General features: G+C 42.4%; 1 protein-coding gene across 1 annotated transcript in view; it reads right to left on the bottom strand.

The window, feature by feature from the left end:
• SORCS3 (sortilin related VPS10 domain containing receptor 3) overlaps positions 1 to 24,343 on the bottom strand; it is a 1,299,528-nt gene that overhangs the window by 1,140,405 nt on the left and 134,780 nt on the right. The window lies entirely within an intron of this gene.

Here is a 24,343-nt window from a genome sequence, read left to right as displayed (position 1 = left end):
GACGGGTAGCCAGAAAATTGTCATTTATGGGAATGGTAACATAATAACATACCCCCTCTTTTACAAAGGTGCACTAAGCTTTTTAGCGCATGCTAAATATTAGGGTGCGCTAAACACTAACATATGAATGTTATCCTATGGACGCGTTAGCAGTTAGTGCACACGTTGATTTAGTATGCGTTAAATCCGCGCTAAAAAGCTTAGGGCACCTATGTAAAATAGGACCATAGTAAATAATGGCAGATAAAGACCTGAATGGTCCATCCAGCCTGCCCACTAGTGTTGCCCGATTCACAATTCGAATTGGTTCACCGATTCGAATCAGGTGAATCGATTCGAATCGGAAAAACCGGACTCACCGATTCAGCCCCGATTGAGGTTCATTATTTTTTTCATCACCGGCCGCCAGACTCATTCCCATCTAATGTAACTTCCGGTTTTGCGAAACCGGAAGTTACATCAGAAGAAACAAAAGGACGTGGGAGTGTTGAGGGGGGAGCGAGCAGACCTCGTGCAGCAGACCTCAGAAGCAAACAGTATTTTTTGCTGGCTCTCTCTCCACATTTCTTCTCTCTTCCCCGCGATTCCACATCCAGTCGAGTAAGTATATAAATCGGCAGGGGGGGCTGAGAATCGGCAGGGAGAGCTGAGAATCGGCAGGGAGGGCTGAGAATCGGCAGGGAGGGCTGAGAATCGGCAGGGGGGCTGAGAATCGGCAGGGAGGGTTGAGAATCAGCAGGGGGGTTGAGAATCGGCAGGGAAGGCTGAGAATCGACAGGGGGTCTGAGAATCGGCAGGGAGGGCTGGTGAGTCTCAGCTGGGGATGGAAGCTGGGAATCGGCAGGGGGGCTGGTGAGTCTGGGGGGCTTGGGATAGAAGCTGGGAATTGGCAGGGGGGCTGGGGATGAAAGCTGGGAATCAGCAGTGGGGCTGGTGAGTCTGGGGGGTTGGGGATGGAAGCTGGGAATTTTTGATATGATATTGCCTTGGTTAAATAAAATGTTTAAACTTAAAACGCTGTGTCATTAACAGTGAATCGAATCGAATCAAAAAATCTATTCAACAGGGTGAATCGAATTGAATCGAAATATTTTTCTCTGAATCGGGTAGCACTACTGCCCACCAGTCACACTCATTATTAACTCAAGATTAAATTGTCTGTATGTGACACTTCTGGGATATAGACTGTAGAAGGCTGCCCAGTATTATCATAACATAACATTTGTATACCACATTACCCTTCAGATCTGTGTGGTTTAACTAAAGTAAAATACTGCTACAACACAGAATGAAATACATTTTCAATCTTTCAAAAATTTCCTAAATAAATAAGTCTTTAATAGTTTCCTAAAATTTTGAAATGATGTAGTTGTAAAGAATAGACATGGGGGAAGCCACTGCTTGCCCTGGATCAGTAGAATGGAATGTTGCTTCTCTTTGGGATTCTAGAATCTTGCTACTCTTTGGGGATTCTGCATGGAATGTTGCTACTCTTTGGGGTTTCGGAATCTTGCTTACTCTGAGATAATGGAATGTTGCTACTCCTTGGGGATTCTAGAATCTTGCTATTCTTTAGGGATTTTGCATGAAATGTTGCTACTCTTTGGGGTTCTAGAATCTTGCTACTTTTGGGGGATTCTGCATGGAATGTTGCTACTATTTGGGGTTCTGGAATCTTGCTACTCTTTGGGGATTTTGCATGGAATGTTGCTACTCTTTGGGATTCTAGAGTCTTGCTACTATTTGGGGATTCTGCATTGAATGTTGCTACTCTTTGGGGATTCTGCATGGAACTTTGATACTATTTAAGGGTTCCGGAATCTTGCTTACTCTGAGATAATAGAATGTTGCTACTCTTCAGGATTCTCGAATCTTGCTACTCTTTGGGGATTCTGCATGGAACTTTGATACTATTTAAGGGTTCCGGAATCTTGCTTACTCTGAGATAATGGAATGTTGCTACTCTTTGGGTTTTGCCAAGGTATTAGGGACCTGGTTTGGCCACCGTGAGAACAGGCTACTGGGTCCATGAAGCCTAGCAGCCCGTTCTCACGGTGGCCAGTCCAGGTCACTAGTACCTGTCCAAAATCCAAGGAGTAGCAGTATCCCAAGTAGCTGCTTGAAATAACAGTGGTCGATTATTTTATCAGATCATGCTGGAGTGTGGATTGAATGTAATATGGTAGAATTAGAAAGTAATAGACCTGTATGGAGATTCAGTAATACATTGCTTGCAGATTCAAATGTTATTGAAGAGTGCCATTTATTCTTTCAGCTTAATACTTCAGAGGAAATCTCTTTAGAAACATTATGGGATGCCTTTAAAGCCACTATGAGGGGCAAATTATTTCTTACTCAGTATATCTTTGGAAAAAAACTTAAGAAAGAATATTCTAATTTGGAACAAGAAATAAAAGTGCTAGAAACACGATTGTCTCTGAAATGGGAACAAGCTACCTTGCAAGCTCTTATGAAAGCTAAATATAAGTACAATGAGATTTCCTCTCAAGTGTCTAGGAAGGAATTGTTCTCTCAACAAGCTCTGTATTATGGGAACTCGAATAAAGCAGGAAGATTATTGGCTAATTATTTAAAGACTAAAAAAAGAAAAGTAAATCTTCTGGCGATTAAAAAATGAGAAGGGGGTAACTCATTCTAAGATTGGAGATATTTTAAAGCAATTTTTGAACTTTTATAAACCCTTATATTCTTCTGAGCCTTATTCAACTAAAGAACTTGAAGGTTTAGAGGTTTTGAAGGTAATCAAGGGGCCTAAAATTCCTGAGCATTTAAAAGAAAATCTTGAGGAACCTATTTCACTGAAAGAATTACAAACAGCGTTGAAGTCCCTTAGAGTTGGATCCGCTCCAGGTGGTGATGGTTTCACTGTAGAGTTTTATAAATCATTCCAAAATGTCTTATTACCTCATCTTTTAAATTTATATCAGGCTCAACTAAATAAAGGTTGCATTTCAGGTACTATGGCTGAGTCTTTAACTATAGTTTTGCCAAAGCCAAACAAGGATCATACGTTGGTTTAAAATTACCAAATTCAGGACATTTATATAGATCGATCATCCTCTTGCAGACCCTCAAAGTCCAAATCTTTCTCAGCCCTACATGCTTTAATGGAAGCCTTCTCCCTTGTAGATCCATGGCGTTTATTGCACCCGAAAAGTAGAGAGTACTCTCACTTTTCACCACCACACAACACTTACTCAAGAATTGATTTCTTTCTTCTTTCCCCCTCACTTATTCAAGACGTAACAAATACTATCATACATCCAATATCTCTTACAGACCACGCAGCCATTTCCTTGCACTTAACTACTCCTGCCCCACGCAAAGAATCTCCCTCTTGGCGACTTAATAATACCTTACTTTAAGATGATGCAATAGTGGACAAAATCAAATCTTTTACCACGGAATTTTTTGAAATTAACACCAAAGATTCAGAAACCTGTCCTGCTATTGTTTGGGAAGCTTACAAAGCCTCTCTCAGAGGTGAATTGATTAAACTTGCTTCCTGGAAAAAAAAACAATCCATACAAAAAGAAAAAGAATTGGAAATCTCTATCAAAAACTTATAACTACAACATATGTCCACTCATTTGCATGATCCATCCATGTTCCAACGCATTCAAAATCTTAAATATGAATATAATACTCTGGTTTCCCACACGGCCCGACGTGATATTTTCATTTCCTCCTCCGGTCACTATATGGGAGATAATCTTATGGGTCGCCCTTTAGCTAGATATCTTAAAACTAAATCAAAACGTTTACACATCTCAGCTGTTCAAGACTCATCAGGACAATTAGCTAGAACCAGATCTCTGATTTCTTCCCAATTTGAAAAATTTTATACTGCTCTATATCAATCTGAGCTTTCAACCCCTGAATCGGACAGAGTCTTTCCTCGCCTCTTTAACTCACCCGACTGTATCAGAATCTATTAAAACAAAACTGGACGCTCCCATCACCACGTCTGAGATTGAAACTGCTATATCCTCCTTACCCACTGGGAAAGCCCCAGGTCCGGATGGCTTTACTAATGAGTTTTTCAAAATTTTCCGAGCTCTCTTATTGCCTCAACTCCTCACGTATTATGATTTTCTCCACTCCACTCCGGATAAACAGTTTAATTTCGCTGAGGCCACTATTGTAGTTATTCCTAAACCAGAACGCGATGCTACTTTGGTTAAAAATTTCCGTCCTATCTCTCTCCTTAATTTGGATTACAAAATTATGGCAAAACTACTCGCATTAAGACTCACCACAGTGATCCCAACCCTTGTACACAAAGATCAAACAGGATTCATCAAACAAAGATACATAGGAGATAATTTACGCTTATTTCACCATATCAATGCTCACGCCAAAACACTGTTGGATCCTATGATTGGTCTAGCCATTGATGCTGAGAAAGCCTTTGACCGAGTGGAGTGGCCATTCTTATTCCGAGTACTGAAATGGTACAATTTTGGTCCTTTCTTCACAAATTGGATAGAAACACTATATAGACAACCCACAGCCCGTATTCTGATTAACAACTCTCTCTCCAACAAATTCCCCCTTCATAGAGGCACCCGTCAAGGCTGTCCCCTTTCACCATTGTTATTTGACTTAGCGTTGGAACCTTTCCTGTCAGCTATCCGACAATGTCCCCTAATTAAGGGTATCCCCTCGTCCAGTCGAGACATTAAATTAGCAGCCTATGCTGATGATGTCCTTCTCTTTCTCAGAGATCCTCTTGTCTCCTTGCCCCATCTTATTAACACTGTTTCTCAATACTCTCAACTCTCTGGATACTCTGTTAATTGGGAGAAATCAGAGATCTTTCCTCTCAATGACCATATCTCCTCCTCAGATCTGGCTCAATTTCCTTTTTCATGGTCACAGGGAGCTGTGAAATATTTAGGGGTCCTAATTCATAAAGATCCAGTACACGCCCAGGATTTGAACATATCCAAAATCAAAAATTTAGTTTCAAATACTACAACTCGTTGGTCCCCACTTTATTTGTCATGGTGGGGTAGAATAGCCTCCATTAAAATGACTTTAGCCCCGCAAATTAATTACACCCTTTCCATGCTTCCCCTCCTATGCCAGAAAAAATTATTTCATTGGCTCAATATGAAAATCTCTGAATTTATTTGGAACAAGAAAAAACCCCGTATTGCTCTCGCCAAGCTGAAGGCCTCTAAGATTAACGGCGGATTAAATTTACCAGATTTTTATTATTATTATATCGCATCTTTAGCCAAATATGGAGCTTATTGGATCGTTAATTCTAATCCTCAGGATCAACCAGCATGGTTTGAAATGGAACGCTTTTTATGTGCACCACTGCACGTTTCCTGCTTCCTTACAGTGTCAGTACCTAGACACTTGAGAAAGTATTCCTTGTTGAGTGCAACGCAGCATGCTTTTCATCTTCTAGATGCAACAGCTGAGATCTCTGTTAGTGAAAGCCCGCTCATGTCCCTTTGGAATAACCCTAAAATTCAAAATAAAGGTAGATCCCTCTCATGGAAAAAGTGGCAACGGGCGGGAGTCGAGTTTGCTCATCAATTGATCTCCTCCACCTCAATCGTTCCTTTTGATATTTTTTGTTCTGCATATTCACTTCCATCCTCTATACATTCCCAATGGCTCATGCTTACTGGAATACTGTCTAAGGTACATATGCGCCCTGACTTTATGACCTCTATTCACACTGTTCACCACTGGTCTACTCTGGCCTTAATGAAGGGTAGAGCGATATCTCTTTTTTATAGTATTCTAAGGGATCACTCTTTCACCTTTTCACCTCAATCAATGAACCAATGGGACTCGATTCTGCAGACTACGCTTTCGGATATAGATTGGGAACTTTTCTGGTCCTCCACAAACCGTCCTCTCCTATCTTCCAGAGTCTTGCAATCAATGTTCTTCGTTATGTGGAATGCAGTATGGACCCCATATCGCATGTTGAAAGCGAAGCTAAAACAAGACTCCACCTGCTGGAACTGTTTGAAAGAGTCTGGAACTCTTGATCACATGCTTTTTCATTGCACTATAGTCCACTCCTTCTGGATTCGTATTTGGGACACTATAAAATCTATTACTAAGTGTTCAGAAGAGATTTCCATGGACATTGTAATTCTTCGTTCTCAACACCCTTGTTTCGCACAAACAAACTGCCCACCTAAACTCATTGATGCCATGTTTGTAACAGCTCTTATGCATATTCTGAAAAATTGGAAATCATCCTCGCTACTTGACTACACCTTTTGGTGGAACTCTCTGAGCATGTATCACAAATTTGAATCTTATGCATATGAGAAAAACATGATTTCTCGACTCTCCAGAAACATGGTGCGAAATAAATCACCTTGGTCATTCTTAGATTCATATGTTCATTCTAACCAGTAGACACTTCTGCCTCTCTATCTATCTATCTCTCTCTTTTTCTTTTTCTCCCTCTTTCTTTCCCTCTCTCTTATTTCACTCTCCCTGCTTTTCTGCCTTTCATATATCTTCTATTAGCAGTTACAAATACCCTGGATTCTTTTTATTAATCTGGTTGTAAGTAAATGATTATAGATATGGACTTTTTCTACACCATTGTGTCTTATTCAGATTTTGTGTGTTTGAACTGCCTTCTGTAAATTTCTTATAATATTCAATAAAAACTATTGAACTAAAAAAAAAAAAAAATTGGATGTGGATGGAAAATTACTGGCCAAATTATTGGCTTTGAAATTGTCAAAGGCTCTCCCCTATATTGTAGGTGTTTCGTTGCTCAGAGACATTCATCAAATAATACTAGACTGGTTTTTCACATGCTAAATTTAACAACAACCATGGAAGATCCGGTTTTCTCTGTGTCCTTGGATGCATAGAAGGCCTTTGATCATGTAGAATGGACCTTCATGTATCAAGCAATGGAATGGTTCAGTATTGGTTCTGGATTTATACAGATGATTCAAACCTTGTATAATTCCCCTTCTGCCAGACTATATATTAATAATACTTTTCAGAAAGTTTTCATCTGGAGAGGGGAGTTAGACAAGGATGTCCACTATCCCCTCTGCTTTTTGACATTGTTCTGGAACCTTTGCTGTTGACTATTCAACGGGCAGAGGGGATACAGGGTACTCCTTATGCAGGTCGTGAAATATAAAATTTCTGCGTATGCAGATGATATTTTGCTTCATTTGAGGAATCCTGAATCCACCATTCCACATTTATTGGATTTAATTGATATATTTGGTTAATTTTCTGGTTATAAAATAAATTGGAATAAATCAGAAATTCTTCCACTAAATGTACGTTGCCCAAAAGGACTATTTGATTCATTTCCTGTTATATGGAAAGAAGAAGGCATAAAATATTTAGGTATTTGGATACACAAAACTGTGGAAGAAACGATGAAAGTGAATGAAAAATTGCTATTGTCGAAGGTTGTAGAAATGTGTGAGCACTGGCATCCTTTGCATTTGGCTTGGTGGGGGAGAGTTCAAACAGTTAAGATGATGATTTTGCCTGTGGTTTGTTACCAAATGGGTATGTTGCCAGTGTTTTTTCAGAGGTCCTTTTATAAGAAATTAAATAGTATACTAACTAAATTTTTTCAGCTGGGCAAAACTGCTAGAATTACTTTAGTATCTTTACAAAAACCAATTGCAGCGGGTGGGGTAAATCTTTCAAATTTTTATAGGTATATTCAGGCCTATATAATGCGTCAGGGAATGTACTGGGTCCTTCCAGAGCTCATGGATCGTCTTCCTGATTGGTTGTACTTAGAATGGCAATTGTTGTTCCCACTGTGATTGCCTCATGTCGAGTATCAAGTTACCTAATTGTGTTAAGGACAATAATATTTTATTTGATACATGGAAAACTTTAAAATTTGACTGAAAAATTAATAATTTGACTGAATTTCAAGTAGAGAAATCCACGTGTCAATCCTTACGGGTAAACTCCAAGATTCAAATTGGCGGGACGAAGATTGCCTGGAAGCACTGGATGCAAGCAGGTATACGTACATTAGATGACGTTATATCCCAAGGGAAAATGCTTGAGTTTTCACAACTGCAAAAGTCTTTCGGTATTTCTACGACTCAAATTTATAAATGGTTGCAGCTGAAGCAAGCCATTCAGAAAGGGTTCCCTGAATGGCGAAATTAGTATAGCTTGCAAGTCATATGCTTTCAGACAGATTCCTTAGGGCAGTGATTCCCAACCCTGTCCTGGAGGAACACCAGGCCAATTGGGTTTTCAGGCTAGCCCTAATGAATATGCATGAAGCAAATTTGCATGCCTATCACTTCCATCATATGCAAATCTCTCTCATGCATATTCATTAGGGCTAGCCTGAAAACCCGATTGGCCTGGTGTTCCTCCAGGACAGGGTTGGGAATCACTGCCTTAGGGCATCAGGCCTCCCGGTGGTATAAATTAATATCTGACCTATTGAATTAAAAATCAAAGACGAGTCTAAAGGACATTTGGAGCATTGAGATTAAGCAGCATATTTCTGCAACTCAATGGCCACGAATTTGGACTTGGAGGATGAGACAGACCTGGTTGTTTCTGTTACATAGACGATTCTGGACCCCTGTGCATTTAAAAACATTAGACAGTTCTAAATCTAATAGATGCTGGCATTGTCATGGTGATATCGAGACACTGGATCATCTGCTGTTCTTTTGTCCATTGATACTCAGTTTCTGGAAGTCGATTTGGGGACAGATTAATAGAATACTCGATTCATCATTTCTAATGACATATGAGAAGGTCAAATGTGGCACCTTGTTGCATGTCAAACCCCCAATGGATAGATATAAATGTCGGCTCTTCTTGATTATGACAGGAATAGCTATTCAGATGATAACACGAAATTGGAAGAGCTCTGATCATCTCAACTTCCCTTTCTGGTGGGCAAATCTATGTTCTAGTTACAAATATGAAAACATGAATGCGGAAGTTTTAGGGAATAATAAGATGTTTAAATTAATTTGGGGCCCATTGGCAGATTTTACTGCATCTATATAATTGATATCTCTTTTTAATATAGGTTTGTTTTTCCATACACATACAGATCCAGGAGGAGGAGGGAGGGGGTGGTATTTTATTGTACTATGAATAATTTTGTTTACATCATTGATTTTTAAAAGGGTTGGGGGGGAAATGATGTCTTTAAATTTTGTAAGTTAAATGTGCTTCTTTCTGTTTTTGTTATGTATTTAGAGATATATATGTATTGCACTGTTCATACTTGAAAATTAATAAAGATATTAAAAAAAACAAACAAACAGTGGTCTATTTATGATATCTTTTATAGCGGCAACCTTTGGTTCCAACTACTGAAGTTGTCATCAATTCTCATTCCAGCCTATCCGAACCATCTTGTCATTTGTGGATTACAGACCATAAAAGTCTGCCCAGCATTGCCCTCACATGCCAAATTACTGAAATTTCCATCGAAGCCCTCACAAGCCGTGCAGAAAGAATCCAGTCCAGCTTTTGAATCCCTCCTTCACTAGAGGGCTCTGCTGCCCCCTTCAGTTTTTCCTTTTAAACGCGAGCTGAAAGGAGTCATGCTGGTCTACTCGGGTTCTTCTTTTTTTTTTTTTTTTTTTCAGCCTTTTTCTGCCTTTTCACAGCATTTTGAAGGATTTGTTGCTCAGAGCTCCTCTAGTCAAGGGTCCAGTTCTGCCTGCAGCTGACGGGCCAGTCCCTCTGTAACTTTTATGTTAACTTTTATCTAATCTCTGAAAACTTTTATGTAATCCGCCTTGAACCGCAAGGTATTGGCGGAATAGAAATCAATAATGTAATGTAATGGTACCTGTTGATTTTCCATTACTAACAAAAAGTGCAAGACACTATTCATATCCGTAACAATAACCAATAAGCACTAAAATACAAACAGTAGCAATGCAATAATATAAGACCCCCACCCCCACCCCACAATTACCTCAAGGAATCACATAAAAGATATAACCCTACCCTCCCTCCCCCCCCCCCGGATATGTTTGAATTATACCAACAAAAAGAGGAATAAAAGAACCATAACAAATGTACAAAAGACGTCACTGGACCCCAAACTAAGTTAAATATATTAGAATGCCCTAGAATGTTGGGATATATTATTTTCTAATATATTTTTGTTGTCTTTGTTGACTAGTGGTAGCATAAATGTTCAGGCATATTGGATTTGTTATAAATATAACATTTTGTGTTATTCTATTTTTCTACTCATGTCAAAGAAACCATGAAGTAGAACAATGCATTATTTCTGGCATGCCAAATTACATTATCACAGCTGATACCATGTCCCTCTTGCGTCTTTATTTATTATCTGTGTCTTAAGCCTTTACTCCCCTGTCCTCAATAGTTACTTCTCTTCCTCTTCATATACATTAGTCGAGACATGCGAGTGATTGAATATCAATATACCCATAGGCATCAGAGCATGAAATGTTTCATTTTTCCACATTTTTTCCCAATGCAGTCAAACATTTTCAAATCAACCGGATCCATTAGCACTAGATTACAATTGTCAAAACTCTGAGCTTCTTCCATACTGTCAGTAAATCCTTAATTATTACGACACTGGGAAAGAGTTCAAAACAAAGCCTTACTGGGTCAGACCAAAGGTCCATCAAGCCCAGTAGCCCGTTCTTATGATACCCAGTCCATGTCTCTAATACCTGGCCAAAACCCAAAGAGTAGCAACATTGCAGCATCTCAAAGAATAGCAAGATTCCGGAACCCCAATGAGAGCAACATTCCAGAGCTGAGATTGTGATGTCATAATGCCTCAGAGCCAACCTCATCAGTGATGTTACAATGGCTTAATTGTCCTATACTTGGCTCATGTAAGAGCATAAGAACAGCCTTCCTGGGTCAGACCAAAGGTCCATCAAGTCCACTAGCCCATTCTCATGTGGCCAATCCAGGTCACTAGTACCTGGCCAAAACCCAAGGAGTAGCAACATTCCGTTATCTCAGAGTAAGCAAGATTCTAGAACCCCAAATAGTAGCAACATTCCATGCAGAATCCCCTTAGAGAAGCAAGATTCTAGAATCCCAAGGAGTAGCAACATTCCATGCTACCGATCCAGGGCAAGCAGTGGCTTCCCCCATGTATGCCTCAATAAAAGACTATGGACTTTTCCTCCAGGAACATGTCCAAACCTTTCTAAAAACCAGCTACGCTCTCCGCTCTTACCACAACCTCTGGCAACGTGTTCCAGAGCTTAACTATTCTCTGAATGAAAAACTATTTCTTCTAATTGGTTTTAAAAGTATTTCTCTACTGTTAAACACAACCAGGTTTTTCAACCTATATGAATTAAATAAAAACTTTCAAACATTCCTCCAACGCCTTGCTCCTCTACCGTTCCCCCATCTCTGCCCTCCTCTTCCCTCCTCCCTTCCCTTGCTCCCCCTCCCCTTCTCTCTCTACGTCCCCTCAACAGCCTCTTCTTCGAAAGCCTACAATTTTTTTGTCCTGTAACTTTACTGTGAATGTCAATTGTAATCCGTTCTGAGCTCCCGGGAGAACGGGATAGAAATCTAAATAAATAAATTTATTCAAAACACACGTTGTAAAGTATGTACTTAGAATGTTCAAATGCTCTTCTCACTTTTCTCGATTGATAAGACTCAGGAAAGTATGTGAGGGGGAATTGGGGCGAGGTGAAGTAAATCATATCTTGGTAACGTGTCAGTAGGTATTTGGATGGTAAGTATACTAGCAAAAAATAGGGTTACCAGACATCCAGACCGCACAGCAGCCGCTAGTGCGGCTTTGTAAAACAGGCCCTATGTGTCGAGTAGAATACTACTATCTTTAAACACTACAAAGTTACAGACTTTATAGCTTGACCATAGAGCATAGATTTAGCGCACACTACATGCGCACTAAAACGCTTAGCACACCTTAGTAAAACAGGCGGTATGTCATTCACTGTCAAGTTGGCTCACTGAGCGTCAGCCAGTTCTCATGAGTTTGCATGGACGCATTAGCAGTTAGCGCGTGCTAAAACACTTAGCACACCTTAGTAAAACAGGGGGTATGACATACCCCCTGTTTTACTAAGGTGTGCTAAGCGTTTTAGCACGCATGTAGCGCATGCTAAATCTATGCGCGCGCTAACCGCTAATGCGTCCATGCGAACGCATGAGAACTGGCTGACACTCAACGAGCCAACTTGACAGTGAATAACATACCCCCTGTTTTACTAAGGTGCGCTAAGTGTTTTAGCGCGCGCTAACTGCTAATGCGTCCATGCAAACTCACGAGAACTGGCTGACACTCACTGAGGCAACTTGACAGTGAATGACATACCCCCTGTTTTACTAAGGTGTGCTAAGCGTTTTAGCACGCATGTAGCGCGTGCTAAATCTATGCGCGCGCTAACCGCTAATGTGTCCATGCGAACGCATGAGAACTGGCTCAAGGCCCAGCACATGCTCAAGGCCCGGCACAGGAAGCAGATTTTCAGGCACCGGCCCCAACGCACAGGACATGTTGGTGCCGGTGCCGATGCGGAAGCTACACTCGAAGTAAGAAGAGGGTTCGGGTGGGTTGGGGGATCTCAGGTTGCGGCGGGGGGGGGGGTGCCCGATGGCGGCAGGGGGTGCCGGATCGCGGGGGGGGGGAAGGTGCCGGTTCACGGGGGGGGGGGGCGCTCGTACAGCGAGGCAAGCTTGGTTTACGAGGCACCAAGTTTGCGAATGTTTTGCACGTCTTGCAAAACACTCGCAAACCGGTGCACTCGTAAACCGAGATACCACTGTATAAGATATCTAAGTAGGAGGCTCTACCATGCATTCACCACCTCCTCATCCTATTGCCCCTGAAAGAGGCCCGTGTCTTGTAGGTTTATATGTTGAAGGTATGTCTCTATCGTGTCTCTGTTTTCTTGCCTCTCTTTCAGGGTATATATGCTTAGAAGTTTAAGTCTGTCCCTAAAAGGCTCTATGACGAAAAACACCGGCTGCTTTAGTACTGTCAACAACTTTTCTTACTGGGTCAGACCAATGGTCCATCTAGCTCAGTATTCTGTCTTCACAGAGGCCAATCCAAGTCACAAGTGCCTGGCAAAACCCCAAATATTAGCAACAGTCCATGTCTCAAGAGCAGACTATGGACTTTTCCTCCAGGAATTTGTCCAAACCTTTTTTTAAAACCAGCTACATTAAGCGTCCTTACCACATCCTCTGGCAACGCATTCCAGAGCTTAACAATTTTTCTCTTGAGTGAAAAATATTTCCTTCTATTGGTTTTAAAAGTATTACTCTGTAACTTCATAGAGTGTCCCATAGACTTTGTAAATCTTGATGCAGTAAAAAAAAAAAGAAAAAAAAATCGACCCACTTATACCCGTTCTACACCACTTAAGATTTTGCAGACTTCAATCATATCTCCCCTCAGCATTCTCTTTTCCAAGCTGAAGAGCCCTAACCTTTTTAGGCTTTCCTTATCCTTTTAATTCTGGTCTCCACAACACTTTTAATGAAGTCTTTCTAGAAACTTGAGCTGATCTGCATGGCCTCTCTCAAAATATCCAAGAATCTTCTGGCTTTTCTCATTGTCTTATCTGTTCAGCTACTGTGAGATCATCATGCATAATCATTGCTAGAGCTCTCTCTTCTTTCTTGCCCAAAAGCCCCAAATGGGAAAGGGTGGGAGTAACTCAAATGCACAATCCCATATTAAATCTTAACTTTCCAAATCTATGCCAGTTTTCAAACTCTGCTAGATCCTTTTATTTCTGGCATCTTCCAGGTGATCTGTAGACGTTGACAGCATCAACAAATTCAAATACTCCAAACGCTGAAGGGAACAGTCAAAGTCGACTTCCATCCCTAAACTTGCACAAGCATTTTAACGAGCGGAAAGAACGAGTAAGAATCTACCAGTAGAAAAGGGGGAAAAGGCAACAGAATTTGTAAAATGAGAAATAACACACTTTAAAAAAAGTTAGACCAGTAAGGAAGAAAAAACAATTGGTCACAGAACAACAGCAGGAAGTGCAGTTACTTTGGCAACCAGAAGTACAGTAGATCAAAACCTGACATTGGAGTGCTCAAGGAGAGATGAACTTAAAATTAAAGATGAGAGATCAGTGATTGCAGCATAGGTCAGTAGACTACAAACAAGATGGCTTGCAGCCAGGATAGAGAATAAATCAGACAAATGCAATATTCCATAGCACAAAATTGGAAACACAGGTTTCATTGCTCGGTGTGATGTGTGAATGCCAACAGGCCTTTTTACTGAAAGGCCTTAAGAACAGTTCATCCATTGGAAACTGTATTAATATTATAAATTTGCTGTATAACCAAAGCACTAGAATCACAGTGCTGATAAAAATCGGACATTCCTATTCAAATAAAAAGCCCGACGCAAAATTCCAGACATTGTATTAAAGGAGTAAAATGTACCTATGACATGGCTAATTAAAGTTGCACAAACAGGAAAAAGACAAGGTGGCAGTGGCGTACCTAGGGTATGTGGCACCCGGGGCCCATCATTTTTTGACACCACCCCCCCATGTAAAAAAATATTTTTTGTAATGACCATGAAACGGAATAAATGGTCAGAATAGAAACAGGCAGTGAAAATTTTCTTATATTCCAAACATAACATAAATTATGTCTGAATTGTCATGACATCAGAAGTACATATGGAGTAGTTGCAGGTGATGCTTGGGACAGTTCTGATTGTGTTAGTTCGGTTTTATGTGTTTTTTGAATAGAAGGGTTTTTATTTCTTTTTGAAGGTTTTGCAGTCTGTGGTCGATGTCAATTGGTTGTAGAGTTGGGGGGTCGAGTGTTGCAGCTCGAATGGCTAGGAGGTTGTCGAACTGTTTTCTTCTTTTGACGTTTTTGGTTGGAGGGTGTGTGAATGGTGCGTGAGTTCTCCTATGTCTGTTTGAAGTGGATTGAATTATTTAGCTGAAGAAATTAGTTACCCCCCTCATCCCACACACATTAATTCTCTTCCATTTTTGTTCCCATTATAAAAAACACTGATAAGTTCCCAGAAAAAAAATACATTAAAATAAGAAGTGAAAACAAAGGCCCCTACAGATGAGAACATAACATAAGAATAGCCTAACTGGGTCAGACCAATGGTCCATCATGCCCAGTAGCCCATTCTCATGGTAGCCAATCCAGGACACTAATACCTGGTCAAAACCCAAAGAGTAGCAACATTCCATGCTACCGATCCAGGGCAAGCAGACACTTCCTCCATGTCTTAATACAGATTATGGACTTTTCCTCCAGGAATTTGTCCAAATCTTTCTTAAAACCAGCTACACTATCTGCTTTTACCATAACTTCTGGCCACTTCATTTTTAAGTTTAGATCTTTCCTTTCAAACAGAGACCTTGCTAGATGTCAAATACAGCACAAGGTAACTTCCTGTGCAGGAAATGTGAATCTCCTCATACACCCACCATATAGTGCAAAAATGTACAAAGGTCTGTTTTTTTCTTTCGATCACTACATAGCCTAATGCCACACAAGCAGCGCTGTTACAAACATATTCTGTAGGTCAATGCTAAGGATAACAAAGTTTCCTTCCTTGGACCAGGAGATACTGATAAACCACTGGAAGAGATCCCAAAACAACACCCAAAGACCCACTCAGTGTGTGAACCAGTTGAGTGGAGTGGACTAACTGGGGGGTGGAAATGGGCCCAGAGTTTGCTCAGCAGAATTTCCCAGACCACCTCTTCCTCTCAACACATTGACACGCTGCCACCATCACCACTAGGAACACCTCACTGGGTAGGCCAGCTATGCTATAAACTTTATAAAACACATTATTATATTTTCTTATAAAGCACATATTTTAACTGAACTCTCTGACATCCTCAGCCTTTCCAATCACAAAAATAGAAGGAAGAAAAGTTCCCATTTCCTGCTGTCTCATGTCCCCGGCCTATACAATATTTTTTTTCTGCAGACCCTTCAAAAGTTTGACCAAATCCTCGTTTCACTTGCATTATAAAGTACTGAGGATGCCATCTCTCCCCAATCCCAGGTCCTAAAGTCTAAGACAGTAGCGCAAACTAATGCTGCCAGATTCAGGAAAAAAAATTTCAATTCGATTCAGCCTATTGAATTGGTTTTTCAATTCGATTTTCCTGCCCAGTTGGGTGATTTTTTTCAAAACTCCTGGTGGGTTTTATAGCTTTTTCACCCCCTTTAGCTTCTCCTAACCACACTGGCGCTGTGGTGTAAATAAAATAAAGAAACAAAAAGGACTTTTCCTCTCTCTGTTAAATCCTAGCTCACGTTTGCAGTCCAACACCAGCTCTGGCAGGATACACATTTCAAATCTGACATATTATAATCACAAAACAGAAAATAAAATTAATTTTTCTACCTTTTGTTGTCTGGTTATATTTCAAATCTTGTTGGTCCAAGGCTCTGGTTTTCTTCTGATAACTTGCTTGCCAGGGTCTCCTTCTTTCTGCATGCTAACCATCCATCTGCCAACTCTGTCCTCCCTTTCCATTTCCTTTCCCTTCCCAGGAAGTCTGGTATCTTTCCTTTTTTTCATCTCCCTCCACAGATCCACCTTTTCTTAACTACCTTTTCATCCGGCATCTCTCCCTCCTTCCCCACCACCCCAGAGTCCACCATCTCTCCCTTTCTTTTTCTAATTACCCTCCTATCCAGTATCTCTATCCCTCCTCCACACCATCCCTTGTATCCAATTTCTCTCCCTTTCTGTTCTTTCCCTCCCTAAATCCCATGGTCCATCATCTCTCTCCCTCTCCTCTATTTTCAGACCCATTATTTCTTCTCCCCCCCCCCCAAAGTTTGGCATATGCAAATTCAATGGCAAATTCCGGAACTTGGAGGCTGGATGGTGGCTGGCTGGCAGTTGAGCTCCCTCCTTTTAAACAACAATTCTTAATCTATTTAATTATAAAATCCTCTAAAAGGACATCAACCAAGCAAAAGAAGCATATGGTATATGCGTTATGAGAAAAGACCTGCTGTAAATTCTAAACATCAGCAGATACTATGAGCCGTTCGCCTGCTCCTGCCTTTTGCCTGCTCTCACCATAACTGACATCTCCAGGGCTCCCAGGCCACCTCTCTTCCTCCGGGGCTCGGCGTGTGAGCAAGCTCCGCCCCCCAAAAGCAGCCGGGAACCCTCCTAAACTGCGGCAGTTAAGCCGTTCACCTGCTCCTGCCTGTTCCCTGCTCGCACCGCAACTGACACCTCCGGGACTCCCAGGCCACCTCTCTTCCTCCGGGGCTCGACGTGTGAGCAAGCTCCGCCCCCCAGAAGCAGCCGGGAACCCTCCTGAACTGCAGCAGTTGAGCCGTTCGCCTGCTCGCACCCCGGCTGTCACCTACAGGGCTCCCAGATCACCTCTCTTCCTCCGGGGCTCGGCGTGTGAGCAAGCTCTGCCCCCCAGTAGCGGCCGGGAACACTCCTGATCTGCGGCAGCGTTAACCTAGCGAAGGCACTGCAACCACTGGCTTCGGCCATGGAGAGGAGCGTCCCCCACAGCCACCGCCGCCACCGCGAAGGGGAGGCCATGGTTAATCCGGATGGCATGGTCGCCGAGGAGCCGTGCACGATTAAAATGGCACAATACCTGTCCAAAAAGAGACAAGTTCATCAGGTTTGGCATGCAGGAGGAGGATGTGAACATCTTGGTCGAGTTCGAAAAACAGAGACACTGGATCTGGGACTTCCGGTGTGTTGGCAAGGATTGGATGATACCTGGTGAAATTTGGTGGCCTAGCAGTGAAGTCATCTCAATCTGGACTTTAATCCAACTGTTCTGATTTATATTTTCACTTTTTTTTCCAGTTTATGTTTTATTGTTAATTTCATTCATTGATTTGACCCTTGTTTTGTTTTATTTTTAACATTTAAATTTCTCCAAAATTCTATTGCTCAATGGTTCCTCCTTTCTGCAGCTATTCCTATCTCTCTTCTTTTTTACCTTTCAAAGTCCTTAGATCAATGTAGTCTTGTTAGAATGTTTATTTTCTTATTTTTTCTTCTATTTCTATTTCTTACTTTTATTACTCAACTAATTGTTATTTTTCCAGGTACTTCAGTTAGATTGTGAGCCTTTGGGACAGTAAGGGAATTTCTAAGTACCTATTCTTTATTTATTTATCTTATTTTTATTGTATCCTTTAATGTATATTTCTCTGTAAACCTATATTACTTATAATTTTAATGCACACTATTGTCTATTTTCTGTAAACCGCTTAGAATCCTAACGGAGTTTAGCGGTATATAAGAAATAAATTACATTACATTACATTACATTACATATGCACGTCTCTTTGAACACCCCCTTCTCTCCGTGTACTTCTAAACCAGGGTCCCCCCCAAAGGCCTGTCCCCCCCTTAAAGGTCTGCCTGTCCCCCCTTGAAGGCCTGCACCCCCCTTGAAGGCCTGTCCCCCCCCCTTGAAGGCCTGCCTGCCCCCCTCTTGAAGGCCTGTCCCTCCCCCTTGAAGGCCTGCACCCCTTGAAGGTCTGCACCCCCCCCGAGGTCTGTCCCCCCCCTTGAAGACCTGTCCCCCCTTGAAGGCCTGCCTGCCTGCCTGTCACCCCCCTCCCCCTTGAAAGCCTGCCTGCCTGCCCGCCTGCCTCACCCTGAAGGCCTGATGCCCCGACCCACCCCGAAGGACCGCTCGCCCCCCCTGGCCTCCCCGCACCACCTATGAAGCAGCCGCAGCAGGATAGCGACGTCAGCGATCCCTGCATTGCTTAGGCGCTGCTTCCTGCGCCACGGTCCCGCCCCTCCTCTGACGTCAGAGGAGGGGCGGGACCGCTGTGCAGGAAGCAGCGCCCAAGCAGCTCAGGGGTCGCTGACGTCGCGATCCTGCTGCGGGCTGCTTCACAGGTGGTGCAGGAAGGTCAGTGGGGCGAGCAGTCCTTCGGGGATGGGGGGGACTGAACGGTAAGGCCGGGAGCACCCCCTCAGGGCTGGCACCCCGGGGCGCACCGCCCCCCCCCCCCTTGGTACGCCACTGCAAGGTGGATATCTCAATCAAACCAAAATGGGATTTTTATTGAATTTTACAAATGTTAAGAGTCCCAACAAGGATCCCTGTTTCAGCGCTGCTAAATAGTGCCTTCTTCAGGGGACACTAGATATAACATATAAAAAAAGAAATTAATGTCATAAAACACAACATGAATACATTAATATCATAAAAACAATAACATAAAGACATAAAATAATGAGAACAATGCCATGAAAACAACTATAATAAATGAGAACATAGCATATTTAAAAAAAATCATAAATAAGAACATGAAAAATAAAAGCATAGACATAGACCAGGGATAAGCAATTCCAGTCCTCGAGAGCCAGAGCCAGGTCAGGTTTTCAGGATATCCACAATAAATATGCATGAGATAGATTTGCATCTCAAGGAGGCAGTGCTTGCAAATCCATCTCATACATATTCATTGTGGATATCCTGAAAACCTGACCTGGCTCCGGCTCTCGAGGACCGGAATTGCCTACCCCTGACATAGACCAATGAATAATGAAACCAATAGCAAGCAATACAGAGCATTTAAAATTTTGGAAGACATGTTAAAATAAAACATGACCTAATGTATGAAACAATAATGTAAACAGAATAAATATGAATCCCAAAAAATACATAAGACCAGGGGGTTCTTCTTTTGTGGCTAATCAAAGTGTTGGTACTAGCCAACTACGATGGAGAAAGAGAGGATCCTGAAGCAGCAGAACTATATGGAAATTGCTCTCATTCTATTGGGCTCTAGAATCTTGATTAATGATAACATCCAAAAACACCACCAGTTAGCCCAGGGGTAGGGAATTCCGGTCCTCGAGTGCCGTATTCCAGTCGGGTTTTCAGGATTTCCCCAATGAATATGCATGAGATCTATTTGCATGCACTGCTTTCAATGCATATTCATTGGGGAAATCCTGAAAACCCGACTGGAATACGGCTCTCAAGAACCGGAGTTCCCTACCCATGAGTTAGCCCTATCTGGGTTTAAAACAGGTTTAACCAAGCTCCTGGAGGAAACATTCATAACCTGCTGTTAAAATTGACACAAGGATACTACTTATCTCTATGGAGTCCTTTTTTTTTAAGGCACGCTAACCGATTTTGCGCAAACTAAAGATTAGCGCGCACACTAAATGCTAAGGTGCCCATAGAATATAATGGATGCCTTAGCATTTAGTGCGTGCTAATCTTTAGCGTGCACTAAATCAGTTAGCGTGCCTTTATAAAAGGATGTCTATGTTGGTAGCATGGAATCATACCATTATATGGGATTCTGCCACTGTCAGAAGCAGAATACATTAGAACATAACATAAGAACAGCCTTACTGGGTCAGACCAATGGATCATCAAACCCGATAGCCCGTTCTCCCTAGTAACTGGCCAAAACCCAAAGAGTAGCAACATTCCATACAGAATAATAAGATTCCGGAATCCCAAATAGTAGTAAGATTCTAGAATCCCAAATAGTAGCAACATTCCATGCTACCAATCCAGGGCAAGCAGTGGCTTTCCCCATGTCTTTCTCAATAACAGACTATGGACTTTTCCTCCAGGAATTTGCCCAAACCTTTTTAAAAACCAGCTACGCTATCTGCTTTTACCACATACTCTGGTAACGCGTTCCAGAGCTTAACTATTCTGAGTGGAAAAATATTTCCTCCTATTGGTTTTTAAAGTATTTCCCTATAACTTCATCGAGTGTCCCCCCCCCCCTGGTCTTTGTAATTTTTGACGGAGTGGCTAGATGGACTATCGGTCTGACCCAATGTGGCCACTCTTATCATGATACATTGCCTGTACATATTAAAGCCAATAAACCCAAAAAGGTGTATGGGAGTAACTCAAATGCACAAGTTTTAAGAACACTAGCAATTTATCTAAGAGACCAGATCATGCTCAATATACTCTGGCTTACAAATGAGGTCTATTCCTGTCATCGGACACACAGAAATAACCCATTTAGAAACATTACTCTGTCAGAATCTGGGTCACCAATTGTTGACTGCTTCAAAGGATAGAAATTCCTCTTATTTTGCTCCTACTTCCTGCCACATGTGTACGTATCTAGATTTTGTTATGACTTGATGAAGGCCTATTCCTAGGTCTTAATCTTAAATGGCCATAACTGATGTCTGGATCAAAGTGCTGATATTGCTATCTACTCTTGTATTCCTTTTTATTTGGGGCCTGATTTATCAGAGGTTTTAACACAGAATGAAAACCAGCCCATGATACTGTAGATTGCCTCGACTGTGCTGAGACTATAAACGGGAGAAATCCCAGCACTGGGAAAGCAGCAGATCAAGCTTCTTCTGTCAAGGCAACCTCTGCTTTCATCCAGAAGGCGATCTCTGGAGAAAACATGGACTGGGATGATCTTAATTATATATATTTGCTGCCTCTTTTACAAAGCTGCGCGGCAACAGCCCCGAAGCCCTTTAAATCTCTATGAGCTTCGGGGCTGTTAGCGCAGGGCAGCCGCTAGGGCGGCTTTGTAAAAGAGGCCGTTAGTCGTGTGTGGGGAGGAGAAAGTTCAGGGGGGCTGGCGTGGGGAGGACACCCGGCAATAGGAGGGAGTGGGCATCCCTCCTGCCAATTTTCGCTAGCGCGGGAGGGAGGGTATCATCGGTGGGGGGGGGGAGCCGGCACAACAGGCCTTTTTTTTTTATGGGCAGAACATCTGTGCCCAAAGAAAAAAAAAAAACCAGGAAGACCTGTCAGTAACAACTCTTCCTTTCCTTAACTCTCCTCTCTATTCCCCTCCTCACTGGGTTTCTCTTCTCCATAATCTTCAGTTGTTTGGAGTCAGACCAATGGTCCACCTAGACCGGTATCTTGTTTCCAACAATGGCCAATCCTGGTCACAACTTCCTGGCAGAATCCCCCCCCCCCCCCAAATAGCAAGATTCCATGCTACAGATCACAGGAATAGGTAATGGCTTACAGCTAGGGTTACCATATGGCTCCAGAAAAAGGAGAATGGATTGAGACATCCGGTTTTTACTTCTGTATTTGGTATAAAATATTTTATGGTCTTCTACCAAGTTACCTTTCAGATCATTTTGAACTAGTAGAAAACATGTTTTTCACGAAGCAACACCTTATTTTTTTCTCCCCTCAATAAAAGGTTGTGTATACAAAAGATTTGTTTGAATAGAACCCTCCTCTCCTTTCAGGCAGGACTTTGGAACAAAATTTTTAGTGGTTTGATTTTTAAATTCTTCTAACCAGGGGCTCCTTTTACATTAGAGATTTCTATTCCGCCATTACCTTGCGGTTCAAGGCGAATTACAAACGAATGATAAACGGTGGGTTACAATGGAAGATCATTTGTCATTTCTGAAGAGGTAAAGAGTAAGTCAGGTAGTTTCAGTGTGGCGGTAAGAGGGAGGGAGGAAGGACGGTATATGTGATGTTAGGACTGTTTCAGGAATTTCTTGAAGAGTATAGTTTTTATTTCTTTTACTAAGGTATGCTAGCGTTTTTAACACACGCACTAAATTACCGCGCACTCCACTGCGCGGTATGCTTCTAGAATAACGCCAGCTCAATGCTGGTGTTAAGGTCTAGCGCACGCGTTAAGGCCCTAACGCACCTTAGTAAAAGGAGCCCCAGGCCTTTAGAAGATCGTTAAAAATTTGATCTGTTTTGATAAATATGTATAATCTAGATAAGTTAATTTCTTAATGTTATATTTTATAAATAACTAGTCTTATAGCCCGTTACATTAACGGGTGCTAGAATATATGTGTGTGTGTCTGCCTTTATTTCGTTCTCTCTCTCTCCTTAGCCGCTTTCTCTATTTCTGTCTTTCTTTTTTTCCTCGGCTGTCCACTACCACCCCTTGGCTGCTCTCCCTGTCCATTCTCCCTTCCTTTTACCTCTCCTGTGTCCACCACCACCCCTTCACTGCTCCCCTTATCCAGCAGCAGCCCTTCTATCTTTGTTTTACCTCCCCCCTGACCAGCAGCACCTCTTTCCTGCTTCCCCTGTCCGGCAGTAGGCCTCCCTTCCTTTTTCTTCCCCCCTGTCCATCAGCACCTCTTCCCCTGTCCAGCAGCATCCCTTACCTCCGTTCGCGTCTGCCCTCCGCCACAGCCGCCTCAAGCTTCCGTGGCCTGCAGGCGCCGACAGCCGCCGCATGTGCCTGAAGCCGACAGCCGCCTTAATGTTTCTGCCATCCCTGCCACCGCCGCTGCTTGAGAAGCCCGCGGGACCGAAGGCGGTCAGTGTGTCTGGGGCTCAGGAGGAGGAGTCCTGGTGTCGCGCATGCACACTCCTGCCAACCACTGACCTATAGATCAGGGATCACGCAGTAAGAGTGCGCATGCGCACTTAGCATTTTATTATTATAGATGTACTGTGTTTTGTGGTGTAAATTTGTTGTGTTTTTACAGTTCTTACCTCTTATTGTAAACCGCATTGAACTGTGTGGTATTGTGGGATATAAATAAATGTATTATTATTATCTGTCCTCCTTACTTCCATTGCTTTCAGTAGACTTAAAACCCAGATGTCTCAATCCATCCTCCTTTTTCTGGAGCTATATGGTAAACCTAGGCTTACCCCATTTCTTTATTAATAGCAAATTATGGGTACTGTATATGCTCGAACATAGGATGAGATTTTTGGGCCAAGAAAATGGCCCAAAAATGGGGGTCTCATCCTATATTTGGGTCATCACACAATGAAGACCCTCCCCCCTCCCGTTCTTGTTGCAGGCCTCAACTGGCCTGCCGTATGATCTGGTGGCTGGGACAGAAGGGATCCCTCTTGTCTCCCGTCCTGGCCGACTAACAATTTGTTTTAAACAACCCCGCCCCCCCACGTACCTTTTGCACCATTTTTAATCCCTGGTGGTCCAACGGTGTATGGGACAGGAGCAATCTTTCCGCACTCCTGCCCCATGCTGAGCCCTCTCTGGATATCTGCTTTTCGTGGCCAGCGGCGCACCCGACAGGACCGAGCTTTTCATGCTTCCTGCTCGACCCTGCGCCACTCTCTGAAATGTTGCAGCCAGTTCTCATCCCGCGAGTGAGGGGGGCTGGGTGCAGAGCCTGGCAGGGGAGGGACACTGGGTGCAGATCCTGGCAGGGCATGACACTTGAATATTAAGCCCTCATCTTATATGTGAATTAACTATTTTTCCTCCTTTTGGGGGGGGGGAAATAGGAATCTCGACTTATATTCGAGAATATACAGTATTAAGTTGCTGACTGCACAAGGTGGTCAATGCACAAAACAAGCATTTATTTCAAACTTAAGACATTCCTGGGAGCACATGTAAA

Source organism: Geotrypetes seraphini, chromosome 4 (genome assembly GCF_902459505.1).
Source record: "Geotrypetes seraphini chromosome 4, aGeoSer1.1, whole genome shotgun sequence".
Classification (NCBI taxonomy): Eukaryota; Metazoa; Chordata; class Amphibia; order Gymnophiona; family Dermophiidae; genus Geotrypetes; species Geotrypetes seraphini.
This window is presented reverse-complemented; position numbering and strand designations above follow the sequence as displayed.